The following is a 25,303-nucleotide window of genomic DNA, read 5'->3' on the forward strand; positions in this document are numbered from 1 at the left end:
ATTCATAATGTTTGAATACAGTATATGCTCCAAAACCCTACTGCAAACCGACGTCAACTCTGAAACAGAACAAGGTGAAAAGACAGGACTCTGAAGAATTTATTTATTTTTCGTTTCTATTTTTTTCAGTATCTGGATTACACTGAGGTGACAAAAGTCTCGAGATACCTCCTGATGTCACGTCGGACCTCCTTCAGCCCAGCATAGTGCAGCACCTCGACGTGGCATGGAATGGTCATTGGAAGTCCCATGCAGAAGTATTGAACTATGCTGTGCCTATAGCCGTCCATAGTTGGGAAAGTGTTGCTGGCGCAGGATGATGACCACGAACTGAGCACTCGATTTCGTCCCATAAATGTTTGATGGGATTCATGTCGGACGATCTAGTGGCCACATCATTCTCTCGAACTGCCCAGAAAGTTCTTCAAACCAATCGTGAACATCTGAGGCTCAGTAAAATTCCATCGTCATTTGGGAACACGATGTCCATGAATATAGCTGCAAATGCTGTTGGTCTAGCCGAACGTAACCATTTACGGTCAATAGATCAATTCATGTGGATCAGAAGACCTAGTACATTCCATGCAAACGCAGTCCATGCCATTGTGGAGTCCCCATCGGCAGCTTGTCAACTGTCAATAGTGCCTTGCTGACAGCTTGGGTCCATGCTTGGCGGGGTCTGCGCCAAGTTCGGACCCTACCATCGGCTCTTACCAGCTGGAATTGGGACTCATCTGACCAGGCCACTGTTTTCCATTCGTCTAGGGTCCAACCGATGTGGTCACGGGCCCAGGAGAGGCGCTGCAGATGATGTCGTGTGTTAGTAAAGGCAATCGCGTCGACCGTTACCGCCTGCTGCCGTAGCTCATTAAAGCCAAATTTCAACGCACTGTCCTAACGGATACGTTCATCGCGCCACCCGAACTGCAATTGTTGCTTGTCTGTTAGCACTGACAACCCTACGCAAACGCTGCTGCTCTCGGTCGTTAAGTGAATGCCGTCGGCCACTGCGTTGTCCGCAGTGAGAAGTAATGTCTGAAATTTTATATTCTCGGTATGCTCTTGACGCTGTGGATCTCGAAATAATGAATTCCCTAATGATTTCCGAAATGGAATGTCCCTTGCGTCTAGCTGCAGTTACCATTCCGCGTTCGAAGTCTGTTAATTCCCGCCTTGCGGCCATATTCGCATCAGGCACCTCAGTATTGATGACTGCTCCACCAGTGCACTGCCCTTTTATACCTTGTGTTCGCGATACTACCGCTATCTATGTACGTGCATATCACTATCTCAAGCCTTTTGTTACCTCAGTGTGCACAAAACTATTCGTAAATGTCTTCTCTAGGATGTGATGAGAAGTTACAATGAAATTTTTGTACAGGAGACGATCGAAAACAATAAGAGATCGAAAAAAGCAAATTATGTAGGGGAAAATATTTTGAGAAAACAAAGGTGTGAGACAAGGGTGTAGGGGAGCGAGGGGCTTGTTGTAACAGTTTTCATGAAAACTAGTATATCTTGAGGTCCATTGATGAAATTGCTACTAAATGGAGATGGATGGATGCTGTAACTCTTCCTCTACCAAATCAAGTAAAAATAATACCATAACTATTGGTCATTATTTTACAGTAAATTATTTGCTAGAAGAAGTGCGGTGTTACAACTTACTTCGTGTTTGGGGCAAGTAGTAACGGCTACCGGGGCAAGTAGTAACGACAAAAAAAAAACAATAATACCTCTAATCATTTATTCTTTGTTTACTGTTAACAAAATTGACATCTTTCTAAAGTAGGTATCATGTAATTCTGACCAAAAATCAACTTAAATACACTTTTAAGTAATCAACACCTAAAGATTAAGTAATTAACAGTTTTATTTAGTTAAACACTACTTATAATCATCACGGCACTTTTCAGTCACAGTAAGTAATTAAATTATTTACATCTACGGTATGCTCCGTAATTACCTCTTTTTAATATCTGTCTAACAAAGCATTGCACTTATATACGAATCAACATTTGGTGGGTTTCATTATAATTAAATTCAGTCTTCATCTGAGCTACAATTAATACAAATAAAAGATATAGCGTCTCGTGTAACACATCCTACATGTGCCCACATCTTACAAATGCAACACTCGACCCAATCTTCTTAATTTGAATCCGTGTAAGAGTCACCACATACCAGACAATACCAGTCTTCTGATTCAGATTCTGAATCTGAACATAAAATCTTTTTTTTAGCTCTGTCCACTCTGGTTTTATGTTTTGTTGATTTACCTTTGCCTTTCCCCTTCCCCTTTCCTTTACCTTTTCCTTTAATTTTGTCACCTTTTTTCTGTTTTCTCTTCATCTTTTCCTCATATTCCTTTTGTAAAGCTTCTATTTTAGGAGTGTCCGTCAATACTGTAGATTTTCTTTAGCGTCTGCTATTTGTATTAGTTTTTCTTGGTGGCGCCTTTGGCAGAGGTCTAGTCTTCGATGGCGAAAAAGGCATTTGTAGACTGGAGCAACTCAGAGTTGGTTCGTTCACAGTTTCGATTTGGCTTATAATTTCTGTGGTGCTGATATCTAATACAGGGCCAGAATCTAATAGTTCTCGATTTTCAAGATTCAATGATAAATTTTCTGTGACATTTACGACATCCGGCTCTTGTGTAGGATCTGGACGATCAGTAACATAAGATGGCGCAAAGTAGGAGTCTTGGAAAATATCAGCATTCAAAGCCCACACACCAGAAGCTTTAATTCCACTCATAATATTAGCAGAGTTTAAGGCAAGCGGTAACGACTCTTTCACAATACCTGGGATGTCAATATATTGTCATTGTTTTCCACGGATTGTGGCGCATCCATGCTGTCTGTGCCCTATTTATTAATTTTAAAAGCGCCGTACACTCCTAGGTCTAAAGGTTGCAAATTGTGGGAGCAGTGCGGGGGAAACGATAACATGATGACATTATTTTCTTTGGCTTTTTCAACAACTCCAATATTCACGTGTGAGATATGGTTATCAAGTACCAACAGAACTGGTTCTTCTTTAGTGGGTTTGGCGTGTCTGATAAAATGATCCATAAAAATTATAAATTCGTTTTCCGTCATCCATCCAGAGGAATTACCAACTCCAATGCAATCTGGAGGTCCACCACGAATAAACATTTCAGAGTATTTGAGCCTGGGAAAAACGAACATCGGTGGTATAAAGTTACCCGCATCGTTAGAGGCACAAGCAAGTGTTACAAGAGTTCCCCACTCAGCCGATTTGATAGCTCCAATTTGGTTTTGGGCACGAGCAGCTACTATTTTCTTAGATTTTTGAACCGTTATGACCCCTGTTTCATTAATGTTCCATATTCGAGAAGCATTAAACTGAGATTTTTGGAGAAGTCGTCGATATATTGCAAAGAATGAATTAACGTTAGTCTTAAAGATAACTGTGGATTTCTGCGCATAACATTTTGGAACCAGTCAGTGCCAGTCATGTTATTTTGATGCCAAGAAGGAGGAATGTTTTTAGCATTAAGCTGCACACCGCATTGGTAAGCTAGTTTCCTTACTTCTATAGGAAGTAGTCCAAAATACACTCCTGGAAATGGAAAAAAGAACACATTGACACCGGTGTGTCAGACCCACCATACTTGCTCCGGACACTGCGAGAGGGCTGTACAAGCAATGATCACACGCACGGCACAGCGGACACACCAGGAAGCGCGGTGTTGGCCGTCGAATGGCGCTAGCTGCGCAGCATTTGTGCACCGCCGCCGTCAGTGTCAGCCAGTTTGCCGTGGCATACGGAGCTCCATCGCAGTCTTTAACACTGGTAGCATGCCGCGACAGCGTGGACGTGAACCGTATGTGCAGTTGACGGACTTTGAGCGAGGGCGTATAGTGGGCATGCGGGAGGCCGGGTGGACGTACCGCCGAATTGCTCAACACGTGGGGCGTGAGGTCTCCACAGTACATCGATGTTGTCGCCAGTGGTCGGCGGAAGGTGCACGTGCCCGGCGACCTGGGACCGGACCGCAGCGACGCACGGATGCACGCCAAGACCGTAGGATCCTACGCAGTGCCGTAGGGGACCGCACCGCCACTTCCCAGCAAATTAGGGACACTGTTGCTCCTGGGGTATCGGCGAGGACCATTCGCAACCGTCTCCATGAAGCTGGGCTACGGTCCCGCACACCGTTAGGCCGTCTTCCGCTCACGCCCCAACATCGTGCAGCCCGCCTCCAGTGGTGTCGCGACAGGCGTGAATGGAGGGACGAATGGAGACGTGTCGTCTTCAGCGATGAGAGTCGCTTCTGCCTTGGTGCCAATGATGGTCGTATGCGTGTTTGGCGTCGTGCAGGTGAGCGCCACAATCAGGACTGCATACGACCGAGGCACACAGGGCCAACACCCGGCATCATGGTGTGGGGAGCGATCTCCTACACTGGCCGTACACCACTGGTGATCGTCGAGGGGACACTGAATAGTGCACGGTACATCCAAACCGTCATCGAACCCATCGTTCTACCATTCCTAGACCGGCAAGGGAACTTGCTGTTCCAACAGGACAATGCACGTCCGCATGTATCCCGTGCCACCCAACGTGCTCTAGAAGGTGTAAGTCAACTACCCTGGCCAGCAAGATCTCCGGATCTGTCCCCCATTGAGCATGTTTGGGACTGGATGAAGCGTCGTCTCACGCGGTCTGCACGTCCAGCACGAACGCTGGTCCAACTGAGGCGCCAGGTGGAAATGGCATGGCAAGCCGTTCCACAGGACTACATCCAGCATCTCTACGATCGTCTCCATGGGAGAATAGCAGCCTGCATTGCTGCGAAAGGTGGATATACACTGTACTAGTGCCGACATTGTGCATGCTCTGTTGCCTGTGTCTATGTGCCTGTAGTTCTGTCAGTTTGATCATGTGATGTATCTGACCCCAGGAATGTGTCAATAAAGTTTCCCCTTCCTGGGACAATGAATTCACGGTGTTCTTATTTCAATTTCCAGGAGTGTATATTTCGGCAGTAAATACTTGTCTAGGCGTAACATAAACAACTCTTAAACTTTCATTATTCTTCTTTTTCTTTATGCATCTATAAAGCGAGACGTGACATAATCCGAAAGTCTGACTAGTTTTCCGAATACTGCATTTCTTTTCTACTACTTCAGCTGCGCTAACTCGTACACTTCTTGGCTTTGTGTTGCGCACTCTGATTTTCTTTTATACACCCTCATTCTCGAAGAAAGGAAAAAAAAAAATAAGTAGGTACCTACATCATAACGTGGGGCATGTTGTAACACGTTACAACAAGCCCCGGGATTTTGTTACAACAAACCTCATGGTATGATTTTTAACATTTATCAAGATAACTATTTCAACAATTTAGCAATCTGAAAAACTGTTACACATTATCAGAGATAGATAAATTTGAATGTAAATAAGATATAGAAAGTTTGCAGTTAGTCGATGATAATAGTAATAACGCAAACCAAAATGTTACGACAGTACAAATTTAATTTCACCTGGCAAAAGTGAAGCGCGTGCACACTTCCGCTCACTGCGCCGGCCGGCGGGACACTGGCTATGGCAACATGATGCGGCGCGGTTTATAGGTCAAATCGAGTCAACGAAATACGCTAATAAAGTTTAAGATCCTAGTGAAAAGAGCCTGTTACTACTTACCCCTGTTACAACAAGCCCCTCGCTCCCCTACTTTATCGTTTACTCTTTTTAATAGTTTGTAGACAAGGCCATCCAAAAATGAGAAGAAAGAATAGATCCATCTAAACAAGAATAAATGATTTAACTATTGTATGCTGACGAACTGTGTTAACAGCAAAGTCTGAAGACGAATTACAAAAATAAATATAATTTCAAGATAGCAGTAAGTAAATAAAACTAGGACAATGGCATTGCACGGGAAATACACAATACAACACCAAATTGTGATCAACGATCAGATTTTGGAACAAGTTCAGTACTTCAGTTACCTACAGAGCTATATTACAACATAAGGATTAAACAGCCAACCGGTTGCAATAAATTATTTTTAACCGGTTGACTGTGCGATTCCTATGTTGAAATGGTTGCTGAGAGACAACCATATTTAAAACTGAGAGCTATAATACTTTTAACGGAGATAAGGATTGAGGCATCAAATTACTAAGATATCAAAGTACATGTAGCCCTGCAAGCAGAACATTAAAAAGTACATGGAAAGACACAAAAATGAATTTTATAATGCTGTCGTTGTACCTGTTCTGCTGTAGGGCTATGAAACTTGAATTATAAAGAGAAAAGATTCTGACCACGTTCAGGCGGCTGAAACGAAATTTTCACGAGCAGTCAAAAGTTACACTAAGTTGGTCAGAATTCTAATGAAAATTTTAAACAAATATTGAATGTTTTTGTAGTAAATGAAAAAGCAGGAGGACACAAACACAACAGGAAGGATTATCTGGAAAGACTGAAATAAACAAGGATTCCAAAGATCGCTTTACAATGTAAATCCAAAGGAAAGAGGGACATGGGACGGCCAGTTAAATGTGAAACTGAAGCCAGAACAGGTCCAAAGGAGTAAGAAGAAGAAGAAGAAGAAGAAGAAGAAGAAGAAGAAGGCAAATAGAAATATAGGTGTTCATTCATGATCAACGAGGAAATTCTGCATTATCGTACTGTGCAAGGGCCTTTGCCGATGTCTCCGTCGACCTGTTATCAAGTAATTAGCTTCTATGGTTGTGGTTCATAGTCAGGTGGAACTTTTTTTGAAAATACATATTCGCCATTTACTACAGAAATTATTTATTGCCGGCCGGGGTGGCCGAGCGGTTCTAGGCGCTACAGTCTGGAACCGCGAGACCGCTACGGTCGCAGGTTCGAATCCTGCCTCCGGCATGGATGATTGTGATGCCCTTAGGTTAGTTAGGTTTAAGTAGTGTCGGGTGGGTTACTGTGATGGATGCTTTTCTAGTGCTGTGTCGTGATTATATGGTTTGAATAAAGCGAAAGGAGAGGCTGAAACTCGATGACGGAACATGCTTTTTCTCTATACAGTCATCAGGTCTACGAGCGATTTGATGCTGTCCTACATTTCTTCCTATCTTGTGCTAACCTCTTCATATGTAGGAAACTATTCCAGACATTCTCTATATTCTAATTTTTGTCTCTAAATTGTATTTTTCCCCTCCACCGCTTAGTCCAACGCCAAGTTAGCTATTCCTGAGTGCTGTTATACACTGTAAGTACTGACACCGAGGTAGAACAATAAGAAAGGAGACAAAGAGAGACAACTATAACGATTAAAAACGGCGTAAACACGGGTGCACTCTTTCCCTTCTACCCGTCTGTAGAAGAAGCAGTCAATGAAACAAAAGAACGAGTCAGACGTTATATTAAAGGCCGGCCGGAGTGGCCGAGCGGTTCTAGGGGCTACAGTCTGGAACCGCGCGACCGCTACGGTTGCAGGTTCGAATCCTGCCTCGGGCATGGATGTGTGTGATGTCCTTAGGATGGTTAGGTTTAAGTAGTTATAAGTTCTAGGGGACTGATGACCACAGCAGTTAAGTCCCATAGTGCTCAGAGCCAGTTTTTGAACCATTATGTTAAAATTCAGGGTGAGTGGACAACATTTGCTGAAGACATTTCTATCCTCTGTGAAAACGAGGACGAATTATGAAGAATAGTGAATGGAGGGAACAGTGTGCTAAACTAGAATATAAATTGAGAGGAAACCAAAGGAAGCGAAGAGATGAGCGAGAAACGTGACATCAAAATTGAGGTCAATGTAGTATACAAAATGGAGTTTTTTTAATATGCGCTCATGAAGGACAGAGCAAAGAATTTGTAAGAATCAGACTAGAACAGACAAGGAGGGCATTTTCTAGAAAGAAGTCAATCAGTGCAATAGGGCGTAATGTGAGGAAGAAATTAAATGTACATTTGGAGCACAGCGTTGTATCATAGACTGTGGGAAAACTGAAAGTTGAGACCTGGTGTTACAAAAGGACACCAAAAGTTAAGTGGCCTGATTTAATGGGAAATAAGCAGATGCTCCGTAGAATAGGCGAGGAAAGGAATATATGTGAAGGCAATGACTAAATGGAACAGAATGATAGGAGATATGTTAAGAAACGGAGAATAGTTTCTATGTTACAAGATGGAGACGTAATGGGGAAGAAATGTAGGGGGCGACCCGTATTGGAGTGCATCAAACAAAGACGTAAAATAAAGAACAACCGTCTTTTGTCACAATCGTGATTTTATTTCAATGCACGACGTATTTCGAGATCGGATGGCTTATCTTCAGGTACACTGAAATGAAATCACGATCATTCCTGTAGGCGGTTGTTATTTGTGTCACGAAAGTAATACAGTCACAGAAAGAACACTGACAGCGATGGATTAAATTAAAGTGTGAAACAAATTATTGAAGACGTCGCCCGCGAGAATACATCGCGCTTACCTTAACCTCATCTAACAAGAAAAAAAAGTACTAAAATTAAAACGGAAGAAAAACATGGTTTATGCGTGCCAGCTGTGATTTGAATGTGCATCTGAACTACATATTGTATGTAGCGAAGAAGTTTGAAACCACTACAGTCTATGACAGGTCACATGGAGTCATCGCTGCCATTAAGAAATTTGTCCGGCCTGTGGACCATGATGGTGCAGGTTCTGAAACTGTAATAATTATTTGACGTTAAATAACAACACCAGCAGTACTTTTTGTTTTCTATCTCCATGACCGGTTTAGGCCATTAAGGTCATTTTCCAGTGGACTGCGTAGTCTCACGACGATAGACTCATAACCACTGTAAAATTGGCTTGGTGATAAGAAAGAAACGTCCTGTTACTTGATTCCAACCAATTAACGAATAATGTACTCAGGCATGCTAGAAATAGCTTGCCTGGACGCCATTATAACACCGAAGCTGCTAACGTAGGATCCTGTTGTAGCAGCGACAGCAGATGCCGCTGCCGTTAGGCGACGTCCGCCCATCATCTGTCGCCACTTTGCTGGGGCCCCCGACACTCTTCCCCCCCCCCCCTTCCCCCCTTCCACACACACACGCACACACACACACACACACACACACACACACTGGGCTGAAGAGTGATGCCTCCACGGAGACTGCGCGTCTGTCGCCTCTCACAGAGGTCAACGACCTGCCAGTATTAAATCGAGGTGACGGTGACCCTCTGCAGGCGTATTTCCGCTATCAGCAGCAGCAGCAGCAGCAGACGCTGCTACTGAGAAAGGCCAACACCTCGCCTTCAACTTACCTGTCGCGCGGGAGGAAGCTGTAACGACGAACGTCACTTTTCAACAAGCTACCAGGGTTGATGTGTGAGACGGGCCGCTTTCCACTACATACCAGCTGAGTTAAAATTACACCTGATATTTTTAGAGTAGCTTCTCAGGCACTGGAATCATACGGCGTTAGTTGATGTCGTCGAATGCCTGTGACGTATTTCGCCGAACATTGATGTCGTCGTCGATATTTCTTTGCTGGCCGATGTAGCCTAGCGGTTCTAAGCGCTTCAGTCCGGAATCGCGCTGCTGCCACGGTCGTAGGTTCGAATACTGCCTCGGGCATGGATGTGTGTGATGTCCTTAGGTTTAAGTAGTTTATGTCTAGGGAACTGATGACCCAGATAAAGTCCCATAGTGCTTAGGGCCATTTGAACCATTTTGATATTTCTTTCAAGGATAACTGATTTGTTTCAGTGAGTGCTTCCTTATTAGCGTTTTGTTTACATAAACACACGCTACGGTTACCAGCTTTAATTAAAATATACCACAGGTTAGTAATAAATTGGTACTTGAATTTAAGTTTTCCAGTTATTATCTTTTCATCTAGGTTTTTATGCGGCACGCCACGTCCTCAACTCTTGTGACAATCTCTCATCTCAGTTTAGCACTTAACCTAACGCCTTAAATTTCTTGTTTGATATAGTATTCAGATCTCTGTCTTCCTGAACATTTTTTCTCTCTTCGACTTCCTCTAGTACCACGAAAATTATCCCCCGGTTTCGTAACACATTTATAAATTCCATCCCTTTTTCCAAATCCCTACGGCCAGCTATTCAGCAAAACTACATTTCAAACACTTCTAAGCCCATTTTTCCAGTTTTTACACAGTCAGTAGTTCACTTCAGTGGAATACTACGTGCTACATGAATATTCTCAGAAACTGTAAAGAATGTAGCACCAGTCTCGGAAACATAATATATTTATCTTGTTGAAAATCGATTTCGCCTGATATCAGTCATTATCGGTGCTGAAACAATTACAAGAGACAGAGCATAAACAAAAAATGCTTTAACAAACGAAAAAATTGACAGTAAAACATAGCTACATCAATTACAACATATACAGATGTCTGAAAATAAAATTCGAAGTCATAACATACCATTTTTCTAACCGATACATGCTATAAGTAGAAGTACTGTCGTTAGCAGATTTCTGTCATGAAGCGACACATCATAGGTCAACACTACAACAAGACACCATGAGGTGGCGCCACTTTGCAGTAAGCGGCCTGTATGTAAAATATAAAAGTAATGTAAAATACAAGCAATAAGGAATATATCATATTACAAAAAAGTTATTATACAGTGATAGTAATTGATAATACCAATTTAAATAATTACAACAAGTGAAAATATCTGAACATTGTTTGTCAGATGATAATAACAAACTAAATATATACGTCAAAACTACGATCGTCAAAATTGTAAGAAGAGATAAACTCGCTAAAAATATGATTCCATTCACGCAAATTTAGAAAATGAAACTTATTTGTCATAATGACGAAACCGATTAGTGGTATCAATGGCCATCTGCCGTTCTATATACGAACTACAAGTGCATCAAAAGGCACATTTATGTACTTCCATTAGATGACGCTATGTTACTGAATGCACAAATGTTCAGAAAGTAAGGTTTCGGTGGAATCTTGTCTTGATGCGTCTTTTAGTTTCCTTATCATATTCCAATTTGCTTGCTCAAGCTGTTTAAAGTACAAAGTACAAAATTTTAAAATTCTTTGTGGGGTAAGTTTATTTTTAAAGGTATCCCTGTCAGTATTGCTTTTGATATTGGTTTCTTCGCAAACACGTTCATTTCTTCCTTGTACCTGACTTCAGTATGTTTTCACGCAACACAGTCCCATGATTTACCCTTTTATGGTACACTGAATGCATTACACTGTTATATTGACGGTGTAAATGTTCACGTTTCTGTTGGAGCTATGTACGTAGTGTTTCAGTGCTTCAAGGACGGTAGGGCTACTGTACATAAAAAATTTGTTGCTCCAGGACAAACTGTCAATCAAGTGTTTTTACAAATGTGTCCTTGAAAGGCCCAGGAAAAGAATGAATGACTGGACATTGCTGACAGGTGGATGTTGCGTCATGGCAGCGCTCCATGGAATACGGCTCCTTCCATCACGGAATTTTTGACCGCAAAAGGAAATCTTATTGTTCCACAGCCTCCCCATTCACCTGAAACTTGTGGCCATTTTATTTTCCTAAAATTGAAAACTGCCTTAACAGGCTGTTATTTTGTGACTCTGGAGAACATTGAAAAGAATTCATTCAAAAGAATCTGTTAATGGCCCTACCAGTCGAAGCCTTTCAGCGTTGATAACAAGATTGGGAGCAACGACGCCGTCGGTGTACAGCTGCCGAAGCGAACTACTTTGAGGAGGACGGTACTGTTGTTTGAAAAAAGAAAAAAAAATAACTAGGGTAGATGAAGTCTCAGTCTCACTTTTAATAAAATATTCCGCTGTACTGTGCCATTGTCGAATGGATTTCACTTTAAAATTCGACGTTTCGTCCCCATCTGCGGGATCTTAGCTTTGTTGAATGTCCGATTCACGCCCTGGATCGCTACTGACCACGCAAAATTCCGCTTCCGCTTGCTTCCGCACAGTGGCGTGACGTCACATGATTTGAATACGCGAGCGCAATTGGCCGTTGTCGACTGCCGTCGTCCGCTGTTACTATCATCCCATGGTGGAAGAATGGTACACATCTTCTTTAGAACGGGAATCCAAATTTCATTAAACTTCATGCCTTCCTTCTTCCTACTGAAATTCCTGGAGTGTTTCACAGTCTCTCTGACCTCTCTCTATAGCCCAGGGCCGCACAAACACGGAAAACCGCACGCGTGCAAAGCGAGATGCAGCGAGTGCCTGCACAGTGCATCGGTTCAACTCGGCATACTTTGCCTCAACTCGGCTTGCTAAGTGAGACCGACGCTGTGCGCTGCCGAATGCACTGCCAGACGGTTTAGTCAACATTGGAATACGTAAGCGCGAGACAATTACCGGAATAATGGAACCATCTGCTCCAAAAAAAAGGGAAAATTGCCGAAAGTAAATTTAAACCGGAATGGGAACTCCCCTACTTTTTTTGTGCGTTGTGACGATAAAGCCAAATGTCTAATCTGCGGTACACTAATTACGTGTGTCAGAAAATCGTCTATTGAAAGGCACTACAGCAAATTGCATTCAGAAAAGTGTAGTGATGTAACAGGGGATGCGACTGATGACCGTAGCAGTGTGGTCCCTTTAACCCCACGAACCACAACAGGGGATGCCAGAGAGGAAGAATTACGGAAGTTGCAAACTCTTGCAGAAGAGAATTCTGTATTTACAAACGAGGTTTGTTGCAAGTACTTTAGCATGTATATTTTGGTTAGAGGTCATGCGAAACGAAATAACGTTTGCTTAGATTCCTTAGTTTTTTTTGCCCGCGTCTCGTGATCGTGCGGTAGCGTTCTCGCTTCCCACGCCCGGGTTCCCGGGTTCGATTCCCGGCGGGGTCAGGGATTTTCTCTGCCTCGTGATGGCTGGGTGTTGTGTGCTGTCCTTAGGTTAGTTAGGTTTAAGTAGTTCTAAGTTCTAGGGGACTGATGACCATAGATGTTAAGTCCCATAGTGCTCAGAGCCATTTGAACCATTTTTTAGTTTTTGCATAAATTATTTCTAACATATCTTTTTTCTCTACTTTAGGGTGAAGAAGATGAGGGATGTTGCGAAAGGACTCTCAGAGCTAGTTACAAAGTTGCTCTACGTTTAGCAAGAGCTGGGAGGCCATTTATGGACGGGCCATTAATAAAAAAACATTATGTTGGACGTAGTAGAGACAATGAATCCCACATTAGCTCCCGCGTACAGCAGAATACCACTTCCCAGAATGACAATACATCGGAGAATCAACGACATTGCTGAGAATTTGCATGAACAACTGGCAGCCAAAATTGAAAACTTCCTAGCGTACTCCATCGCACTTGATGAGTCCACGGATATTAACGACACGGCTCAGTTAGCAATATTTTTGCGTGGCGTGGACGACGACCTACATGTAACGGAAGAGCTCCTGGATATGATTCCGTTGAAGGACACTGTTACACTGGCTGATATTTTAGCAGCTGTTGAAATGGCAGCTGAAGGAATAGGACTCCCTAGGGAAAAGCTGTTTTCCGTAACCACAGACGGGGCACCAGCAATGTGCGGTAAAGCAAAAGGGTTTACTGCCCTACTGCGGAAAAAACTTAACATGTCGAATTTACCTTCCGTTCATTGTTTTGCACACCAAGAGGCTCTTGGTCTTCAAGATGTGATGAAAGTAGTGGTGCGTATCGTGAACTACATTCGTTCTCATAGACTCACTCATCGTCAATTCAAAGAATTTTTGATTTCCTTTGAAGAGGAGTATCCAGATATTCCCTACCACGCTGAGGTGCGCTGGCTGAGCAAAGGGAAAGTGATTTCCCGAATTTTTTGACTACGCCACACTGTGGCTCAGTTTTTGGAGAGCAAAGGACGTCCGGAGCCACTTTTTCATGACCCTGAATGGGTAGCTGATTTAGGATTTTTAGCAGACATTATGGCTCTCCTAAATGATTTAAGTCTGGAACTCCAAAAAGAAAACATTCTCATCAACGATATGATCAGCAAAATAAATGCTTTCCAGTATAAACTGAAGCTCCTCAAAAACAACCTTTCAGAGAAAAATACGCAACACTTTCCTGAACTAGGTAGATATAAATTGTACCTTTACTAAAACAGCCTGATTTTCATAACCGCTCTAATCAAAACGGTACTATATTTTTGTTTGACAGCATCTGTGCAGGAAGGAGCGCTTTGAAAAATACGTCGAGGTGCTACAATCCCTTGAAGATGCGTCTAACGACCGATTCCAGGTAATATGCCGGTATATGACATACAGCTAAATAAAGGAGATTGCGTTACATATGCAAGTGTAACACTACATTTAAACCAATAGTACACATTACATGTTTATTAAAATCTATCGCATTTTAGTTCTTCGAAACAACGACTTACATTACTTTCATTTATTAACATTGGCTTTGTTATTGTTTCAGGAAATTACCTACCTGCAGCCAATTTTCGGTGTTTTTGTGAAACCTTTTTCGATGGATATTGAAAGTGCGCCTTCAGATTTACATTTCGAACTAATTGATTTGCAAAGCGATGTTCAGCGAAAGGATGTGTTTTACAATACAAGAGGTTTGCTCCAATTCTACCAGAATTTGCCGAAGGAAGAATTTCCCAAGTTACACAGAGAAGCAGCGAAGATTATTTCTATGTTTGGTTCCAATTGTGTATGTGAAAGGTTTTTTTTCTGTTTTGTCTTGTACAAAAACTAGATTGCATGCGAGTATTTCTAATTGTAATTTAAAAAATTCTCTCATATTGCTGTCAGCCAATCTCTTGTTCCAGATCTTAGTAGCATAATTGCAAATAAAATTCGTGTTGAAACCAAATTTAAAATTGTTACCATTACAGTTATTATATAAATCTCTTATGTACCGGTACACCAAACTAAGCTCTCCACCTAGTGTACATTAGTATTTGGCAATGACGAAGACAACAGGGTAAAAGCTTTGAAACAGGTCGAGACAGGCGGCGCGAGCGACACAAGCTAAGGGAGTGAGAGGCAGCGCTGTTGCGCAAATCGGAGAAGTGGGGGGTCTGCACCGTCGTCAACATAGCGCAGCCGTCTTCTGCACTCTGCACTGTGCGATGCACCGGTGCATGCACCTTGTGCGGCCCTGCTATAGCCTTTCGTGGTATGCGCTTGTGTTTGCCAGTACTTGAGTCCGGTCAAAATGAATGTGGTGGTCTCCTGACATTTTCCGTAACAGTTGATCTCTCAATCTCCCCTCTTCTGCACTTGCCATTTTGCTCTTTGAGTCTTTTTGACAGTTCTTTTTGTAGTACCCACGTACACCATCCCACAATACGCGGAATCTTATGAATTCCAGTTATTTACAGTGGTTGGCTAGCGTCCTTGGCCGACTTTAGGTGATGATGAATCTTCCGTGTGGGTGTGTAGATTACAGAAATGGCTCGAAGCACTATGGGACTTAAGACCTGAGCTCGTCAGTCCCCTAGACTTAGAACTACTTAAACCTAACTAATCTAAGGACATCACACACAGCCATGCCCGAGGGAGGATTCGGATCTGCGACCGTAGCAGCATCGCGGTTCCGGACTGAAGCGTCTAGAACCGCTCGGTCACAGTGGCCGGCTTTTCAAGATTTTTTCCTATGCGGTCAGTAACATCCTTAATGAATGGCAGGAAAACTTTCGATTTCACCGGCGCTTGAGCATCGTTCCGATTTCTACCTAGTGGTCTTAACGCTCTTTTCACCTCAGCGAAGGAATAACTATTCTTGGGCAATGCACTGGTAAGATGTGCTAATCTGGTTCGCAGATTTTCCTTGCTCTATCCGTCAACGATTTTATGATGCATCACTTCGGTTGTGGACGGTGGTTCGAATCCAGGTGTAGGTAACGGTCTGTGAGAATGGGGTTTCGTTAAACCGAGTGACCCAAGCTAGCATCGTCTTTCTTGAAAACAAGCACATCAAGAAAATTTAGCCTTCCGCCTGCTTTCTCCTCCTTGAAAAACTGAGTCTTCGGATTGATCCCGTTCAGATATTTATGAACACGATCTAGTTCCTCCCTGCCATGCCGTCGCGGACGCGGAATTTTTCTGTTATCAGTAGCGAGCTAAGGGGTGAATGGGACATTCAAAAAAACTACGATCACCCTTGAAAATGTGCTCCGCAGATGTTGACAAAACGTCGGGTGTTAAAGTGAAATCCATTCGACCGCGGCATATAGCCCGGAATATTTTATTCATTGTGAGAATTCCGGCAGTAAAAGTTTACATTTTACAGTCTCACTACTTTTCTCACGTACCTCGTGAACTGATTCGTTCCACGTCACTTCAACAGAATTGGCGCTATTCACTTATGAAAGGTGTAACTGACAAAGTAACGTCTCATCTCTCTTTCTTCTTTCTCCGTACGATGGAGAAGTGTATAAGTGATTGTACTAGTCCGTTATAAATATTGATGATCAAAGCCTTGCTTGGAAGGTAACAGTTTACACTAACCAGGAACAGTGCCGATCGCACCGCCCCCAGCAACTCAGGTGAGAAACGTGGGGTGCGACGCACAGTGGACGGCAGCAGTAAATCAACAGTCCTACTGGAAACCAGCGAGAGTAGCGAAGCGGCGCCGCACGGTCGAGCGGAAAGTGTTCGTCCCTAGCGGGGACTCTCCCCCTGTGCACCCCTCCGCCACACTAGCTATGCATTAGCCACACGCCGCTGCCCGCTGTCTGTCGCTTGCAGGAAGGGGTGGTGCGAGGCACGCGCCGCGACTAAAGGGGCTGGCCGCACAGGCGCGCCCCTGCAGCCAAGGGCGTATCGCCACTCACAGTGTGAGTGCGGGCGGATGGGCGTAAACCAAACCACAAAAGAGGAGCCAAATCAACAGTATACTATTACCAATCTCATTATTGTCAGTAACTTGCACAGATTTTAAAGAACTTGAAGTGCAGTATTATTCATACAGGGTATTACAAAAAGGTACGGCCAAACTTTCAGGAAACATTCCTCACACACAAATAAAGAAAAGATGTTATGTGGGCGTGTGTCCGGAAACGCTTTATTTCCATGTTAGAGCTCATTTTCGTTTCGTCAGTATGTACTGTACTTCCTCGATTCACCGCCAGTTGGCACAATTGAAGGAAGGTAATGTTGACTTCGGTGCTTGTGTTGACATGCGACTCATTGCTCTACAGTACTAGCATCAAGCACATCAGTACGTAGCATCAACAGGTTAGTGTTCACACGAACGTGGTTTTGCAGTCAGTGCAATGTTTACAAATGCGGAGTTGGCAGATGCCCATTTGATGTATGGATTATCACCGGGCAATAGCCGTGGCGCGGTACGTTTGTATCGAGACAGATTTCCAGAACGAAGATGTCCCGACAGGAAGACGTTCGAAGCAATTGATCGGCGTCTTACGGAGCACGGAACATTCCAGCCTATGACTCGCGAATGGGGAAGACCTAGAACGACGAGGACACCTGCACTGGACGAGGCATTTCTTCGTGCAGTTGACGATAACCCTAATGTCAGCGTCAGAGAAGTTGCTGCTGTACAAGGTAACGTTGACCACGTCACTGTATGGAGAGTGCTACGGGAGACCCAGTTGTTTCCGTTCCATGTACAGCGTGTGTAGGCACTATCAGCGGCTGATTGGCCTCCACGGGTACACTTCTGCGAATGGTTCATCCAACAATGTGTCAATCCTCATTTCAGTGCAAATCTTCTCTTTACGGATCAGGCTTCATTCCAACGTGATCAAATTGTAAATTTTCACAATCAACATGTGTGGGCTGACGAGAATCCGCACGCAATTGTGCAATCACGTCATCAACACAGATTTTCTGTGAACGTTTGGGCCGGCGTTGTTGGTGATGTTTGATTGGGCCCCATGTTCTTCCACCTACACTCAATGGAGCACGTTATCATGATTTCATACGTGATACTCTACCTGTGGTGCTAGAACATGTGCCTTTACAAGTACGACACAACATGTGGTTAATGCACGATGGAGCTCCTGCGCATTTCAGTCGAAGTGTTCGTACGCTTCTCAACAACAGATTCGGTTACCGATGGATTGGTAGAGGCGGACCAATTCCGTGGCCTCCACGCTCTCTTGACCTCAACCCTCTTGACTTTCATTCATGGGGGCATTTGAAAGCTCTTGTCTACGCAACCCCGGTACCAAATGTAGAGACTTTTTGTGCTCGTATTGTGGACGGGTGTGATATAATACTCCTTTTTTCCAGGGCTGCATCAGCTCATCAGAGATTCCATGCGACGGTTGGTGGATGCATGTATCCTCGCTAACGGAGGACATTTTGAACATTTCCTGTAACAAAGTGTTTGGAGTCACGCTGGTACGTTCTGTTGCTGTGTGTTTCCATTGGTTCAAATGGCTCTGAGCACTATGCGACTTAACGTCTGAGGTCATCAGTCGCCTAGACCTTAGAACTACTTAAATCTAACTAACCTAAGGACATGAGACACATCCATGCCCGAGGCAGGATTCGAACCTGCGACCGTAGCGGTCGCTCGGTTCCAGACTGTAGCGCCTAGAACCACTCGACCACAGCGGCCGGCTGTGTTTCCATTCCATGATTAATGTGATTTGAAGAGAAGTAATAAAATGAGCACTATGCGACTTAACGTCTGAGGTCATCAGTCGCCTAGACCTTAGAACTACTTAAATCTAGCTAACCTAAGGACATGAGACACATCCATGCCCGAGGCAGGATTCGAACCTGCGACCGTAGCGGTCGCTCGGTTCCAGACTGTAGCGCCTAGAACCACTCGACCACAGCGGCCGGCTGTGTTTCCATTCCATGATTAATGTGATTTGAAGAGAAGTAATAAAATGAGCTCTAACATGGAAAGTAAGCGTTTCCGGACACATGTCCACATAACATATTTTCTTTCTTTGTGTGTGAGGAATGTTTCCTGAAAGTTAGGCCGTACCTTTTTGCAACACCCTGTATAAAGGGTGGTCCATTCATCGTGACCGGTTCAAATTTCTCACGAAATAAGCGTCAAATGAAAAAAAAACTACAAAGAACGAAACTTGGCTAGCTTGAAGGGGGAAACCAGATGGCGCTCCCATGGGTCAAATGGATATCAACTGCGTTTTTTAAATAGGAACCCCATTTTTATTACATATTCGTGTAGTACTTAAAGAAATATGAATATTTTAGTTGGACCAGTTTTTTCGCTTTGTGAAAGATGGCGCTGTAATAGTCACAAACATATGGCTCACAATTTTAGACGAACAGTTGGGAACAGGTAGGTTTTTTAAATTAAAATACAGAACGTTGGCACGTTTGAACATTGTATTTCGGTTGTTCCAATGTGATACATGTACCTTTGTGAGCTTATCAATTCTCAAAACGCATGCTGTTACAGCGTGATTACCTGTAAATACCACATTAATGCAATAAATGCTCAAAATGATGTCCGTCAACCTCAATGCATTTGCCAATACGTGTAACGACATTCCTCTCAACAGAGAGTAGTTCGCCTGCCGAAATGTTCGCACATACATTGACAATTCGCTGACGCATGTTGTCAGGCGTTGTCGGTGATAGCAAATATCATTCACCTTTCCCCACAGAAAGAAATCCGGGGACGCCAGATCCGGCGAACGTGCGGGCCATGGTATGGTACTTCGACGACCAATCCACCTGTCATGTAATATGCTATTCAGTACCGCTTCAACCGCACGCCAGCTGTGTGCCGGACATCCATCATGTTGGAAGTACATCGCCATTCTGTCACGCAGCGAAACATCTTGTAGTAACATCGGCAGAACATTACGTAGGAAATCAGCATACACTGCACCATTTAGATTGCCATCGATAATATGGGGGCCAATTATCCGTGCTCCCATAATGCCGCACTTTACATTAACCCGCCAAGGTCGCTGATGTTTCACTTGTCACAGCCATCGTGGATTTTCCGTTGCCCTATAGTGCATATTATGCCGATTTACATTAACGCTGTTGGTGAATGACGCTTGATCGCTAAATCGATCGCTTGCAAAAAATCTGTCATCGTCGCGTAATTTCTCTTGTGCCCAGTGGCAGAACTGTACACGACGTTCAAAGTCGTCGCCATGCAATTCCTGGTGCATAGAAATATGCTACGGGTGCAATCGATGTTGATGTAGCAGTCTCAACACCGATGTTTTTGAGATTCCCGATTCTCGCGCAATTTGTCTGCTACTGATGTGTGCATTATCCGCGACAGCAGCTAAAACACCTACTTGGATACATCATTTGTTGCAGCTCGTGGTTGACGTTTCACATGTGGCTGAACACTTTCTGTTTCCTTAAATAACGTAACTAACCGGTGAACAGTCAGGACACTTGTATAACGTCATCCAGGATACCGAGCAGCGTACATAGCACACACTCGTTGGGCATTTTAATCACAATAGCCATATGTCAATACTATATCGACCTTTTCCGCAATTGGTAAACGGTCCATTTTAACACGGGTAATGTATCAAGAAGCAAATACCGTCCGCACTGGCGGAATGTTACGTGATTCCACGTACTTGTACGTTTGTGACTATTACAGCGCCATCAGTCACAAAGCGAAAAAAGTAGTCCTACTAAAACATTCATATTTCTTTACGTACTACACGAATATGTAATAAAAAACGGGGGTTCCCATTTAAAAAAAGACGCAGTTGATATCCGTTTGACCTATGGCAGCGACATCTAGCGGACCAATCATAGCACCATCTGGTTTCCCCCTTAGCTAGACGAGTTTCGTTCTTTGTAGTTTTTCCGTTTGATGCTTACTTCGTGAGCTATTTGGCCCAGTCACTATCAATTGACCACCCTGCACTCTTAGAGCCGAACGATACAATGGTGATGTATGAAACTCAAAAACGAAAGTAACTTCCGCATGTTGTGTCACTACCAAGTAACACATCTCGATGAAACTTGGGCCATGCCTAGAAAGAACTGCTAAATCATAGCCGCGCGGGATTAGTCGAGCGGTCTGGCGCTGCGGTCGTGGACTGTGCGGCTGGTCCCGGTGGAGGTTAGAGTCCTCCCTCGGGCATGGGTGTGTGTTTTTGTCCTTACCTGCGCAGTCCGATGCAGTCGAGCAGTGTCATCCATAAAAATGAAATCTCGACCACATGCACACTTGAAAAGACGCATGTGGATAAGGAGTCAGTGTCACGATAACACTGACCGCCGACTATACCGTGTTCAAAGATACACTACGCCTTCTCATACAGTAACAACTCGCCTGCCAAAACGATCATGTTCGACAATGTAGGACGTATCCTCATATGGAAAGAGGTCAGAACACGTAATGCAACTGAGAACAATGACGAGCATGAAAGCGAGACATCTTTGAACGCGGGACACTCATCGATCAACGTTGTTGTGACACTGTACGCCTTCGTCATGCTGGTCCTGAGTTCATATTTATGGATGACCATGAACGATCTCCTTGACCAGCGCGGATGGAGGAGCTTTCAGAACGAGAGGACATTCGGCGAAAGTATTGGCCTATCTGTTCCCCTGGCTTAAATCCCATCGAGCGCGTCTCAGGAGCGTTGGAGAACTGTATTTCAGCACATCCATAAGCTCTAACAACCGTCCATCATGATGTGTCGACAGAAGTGCCGACACAGTGTGATTTGAGGGGACCGCAATGCACGCTATAAACACACGAAGGATGGCGTGAGGTTTGAAACAGGATACGTAATGAATGCTATAAAGAAAAGTACGTAGCTTTTGGAATACTTAACTTTAATCCATCCTTGTGGTATACATCGTTCTTGATGAGACATGCTTTATACGATAAGTATCAATTGCTATGTAAGGCTAATGGCGCCTTGCTAGGTCGTAGCCATGGACTTAGCTGAAGGCTATTCTAACTTTCTGCTCGGCAAAGGAGCGAGGCTTCGTCAGTGTAGTCGCTAGCAAAGTCGTCCGTACAACTGGGGCGAGTGCTAGTCCGTCTCTCGAGACCTGCCTTGTGGTGGCGCTCGGTCTGCGATCACACAGTGGCGACACGCGGGTCCGACTTGTACTAATGGACCGCGGCCGATTTAAAACTACCACCTACCAAGTGTGGTGTCTGGCGGTGACACCACACATCAGTTGTCAACGGCAACGGTGGGGAAGCAGAACAGCCTGACATAAGAACATCTTACCTACCTTGCGGTCAACACAGGAGTACGTTGCGGAGCATGCACTGCCGTACGTGGTGATCCCACATCCCATGAAGAACCATGTCCTGCCTTCCGTAAAGTCCAGGAAACGATCAGTGTATTTTTTTTTTTTAAATTTTGAGTTGAGCCTCTATGGAATGCGTGGTAACAAGGAATTTCATTTTAGTGTCTAGATCTTGTTCTTGTTCCAGCTTCGACTTCCTGCCAGTATCCTTTGAGCCAGGAAGTGCCTGTTTATGTTCTTCGGACAATGGTCCTCTCCGTTTTTTGGATGTTGATGGGCTTTTAAAACCTTGGTAGTTGTTCACCAACCTTCTAAATTCGTTCCTGTAAGGAGTTCCTCTCTCTGAGACACTCAATGCAATTATACTTTTGGATAAAGGTGTCTTTTCTGTTCGTCTCTTTGCGTATTTCTTTCAATTACCTTCTGTACTCTGCTATAGCAGTTGTTCCTGTGTATGGTCCAACTTTCCCTGAGCTGTGTTACTTGACAGTGACACATCATGCGAGAGTTACTTTCACACCTTTTCCTTCACTACATGAAATAACAGTTAACAGCAGGTTTCACGTTCTTTCTTCGACGAACATTAAGGACAACTTGTTTGACAGGTCTTTTATCACTTAGCAGTGAGGATGCTGGTGTTTATTGACACAGAAAGATTCTGTTGGCGGAGCGACTGAAAGCACTTCTGTATCAAAGAAAAAGAAGAGTCATATGGCGTTGTTGACCCGAGGGGTAAGTCCAGCCGCATAATCGGAAGGCTTTTCTTCGTCTCCGCACAATGGAACAGAGTGTGAGTTGGATCTTAAATGTTTCTGTTATGTGTAGGTGACTGAAGCGGGGTTTGTATGCAGTGTGGTGTCATACTAGTGTTGTATGATGGTGAGAGAAGGGAGAGTGTTAAAGCCGATACTGACATAAAGCCGACTCCTCTCGAAAAGCGCACACACGGCCCGCCGAGCTTAACGTCTCCTTCCGATGGACGGATCACCGACGTTGACACACTCCTTCAATCCATGAGATACCGCGGGGAGTGAAATTTAATCCACGCCTTGATGCAATGTGTGGTGATCATGAGCTTTACGTTATCACTTCTCCTCCCCTAACTAAACTCCGCCCGAACAGGCTGTGAAGGCCCAACGGTACCGACCGGCCACCTTGTCATCCTCAGCTCAGAGGCGTGACTGGATGCGGATATGGAGGGGCATGTGGTCAGCACACCGCTCTCCCAGCCGTATGTCTGTTTCCGAGACCGGAGGCGCTACTTCTCAATCAAGTAGCTCCTCAGACCGGATGGTCACCCATCCAAGTGGTAGCCCAGCCCGACAGCGCTTACCTTCGGTTATCTGACGGAAACCGGCGTTACCGCTGTGGCAAAGCCGTTGGATGCATGTCCTCCCCTTGCCAGTCAAATTCTAGAGGTGTAAATTTCTTCATCCACCAGGAATTTTAACCTGCTATATCCGAGTCGACCACCACAAAATTATGAAATGAAATCTCTCAGACAATTCGTTACAAACAGTATAGATCTGAGACAAATGCTACTAAGTTAGTAACTATTTATGCGTTTCTTCCGCTCACGACCAGAAACCGAAGTTTTCTAAGCAACATACTAATATGGAGAGGGTATTGAATGTGGTCGACCTCACAGAACAACTATATAATTAAGTAATTTGCTAAATTCACAGGTCGTTAATACTAATTCTTTCCTCTTTTCGAGGGCTCAATTCAATTCATCATCGCCTTCCATGTACAGAGCGTTCATAACTTAATTACAAAATTCAGTTCAAATGGTTCAAATGGCCCTGAGCACTAGGGGACTTAACATCTGAGGTCATCAGTCCCCTAGACTTAGAACTACTTAAACCTAACTAACCTAAGGACACCACACATATTCATTCCCTAGGCAGGATTCAAACCTGCGACCGTAGCGGTCGCGTGGTTTCAGACTGAAGTGCCTAGAACCGCTCGGCCCCACCAGCCGGCTAACCTTCATTTGTGAAAGGGTTAAACAACTTACAGAAATGTTTGGTAAAGCCCCTTTTTTTTTATCATCAGTCTACTGACTGGTTTGATGCGGCCCGCCACAAATTCCTTTTCTGTGCTAACCTCTTCATCTCAGAGTAGCACTTGCAACCTACGTCCTCAGTTATTTGCTTGACGTATTCCAATCTCTGTCTTCCTCTACAGTTTTTGCCCTCTACAGCTCCCTCTAGTACCATGGAAGTCATTCCCTCATGTCTTAGTAGATGTCCTATCATCCTGTCCCTTCTCCTTATCAGTGTTTTCCACATATTCCTTTCCTCTCCGATTCTGCGTAGAACCTCCTCATTCCTTGCCTTATCAGTCAACCTAATATTCAACATTCGTCTGTAGCACCACATCTCAAATGCTTCGATTCTCTTCTGTTCCGGTTTTCCCACAGTCCATGTTTCACTACTATACAATGCTGTACTCCAGACGTACATCCTCAGAAATTTCTTCCTCAAATTAAGGCCGGTAATTGATATTAGTAGACTTCTCTTGGCCAAAAATGCCATTTTTGCCATAGCGAGTCTGCTTTTGATGTCCTCCTTGCTCCGTCCGTCATTGGTTATTTTACTGCCTAGGTAGCAGAATTCCTTAACTTCATTGACTTCGTGACCATCAATCCTGATGTTAAGTTCCTCGCTGTTCTCATTTCTACTACTTCTCATTACCTTCGTCTTTCTCAGCTTTACTCTCAAATCATACTGTGTACTCATTAGACTGTTCATTCCGTTCAGCACATCATTTAATTCTTCTTCACTTTCACTCAGGATAGCAATGTCATCAGCGAATCGTATCATTGATATCCTTTCACATTGTATTTTAATTCCAATCCTGAACCGTTCTTTTATTTCCATCATTGCTTCCTCGATGTACAGATTGAAGAGTAGGGGCGAAAGGCTACAGCCTTGTCTTACACCCTTCTTAATACGAGCACTTCGTTCTTGATCGTCCACTCTTATTATTCCCGTCTCTCCCTATAGCTTACCTCTACTTTTTTCAGAATCTCGAACAGCTTGCACCATTTTATATTGTCGAACGCTTTTTCCAGGTCGACAAATCCTATTAAAGTGTCTTGATTTTTCTTTAGCCTTGCTTCCATTATTATCCGTAACGTCAGAATTGCCTCTCTCGTCCCTTTACTTTTCCT

This window comes from Schistocerca piceifrons, chromosome 2, assembly GCF_021461385.2.
Source record: "Schistocerca piceifrons isolate TAMUIC-IGC-003096 chromosome 2, iqSchPice1.1, whole genome shotgun sequence".
In the NCBI taxonomy this organism is placed as follows: Eukaryota; Metazoa; Arthropoda; class Insecta; order Orthoptera; family Acrididae; genus Schistocerca; species Schistocerca piceifrons.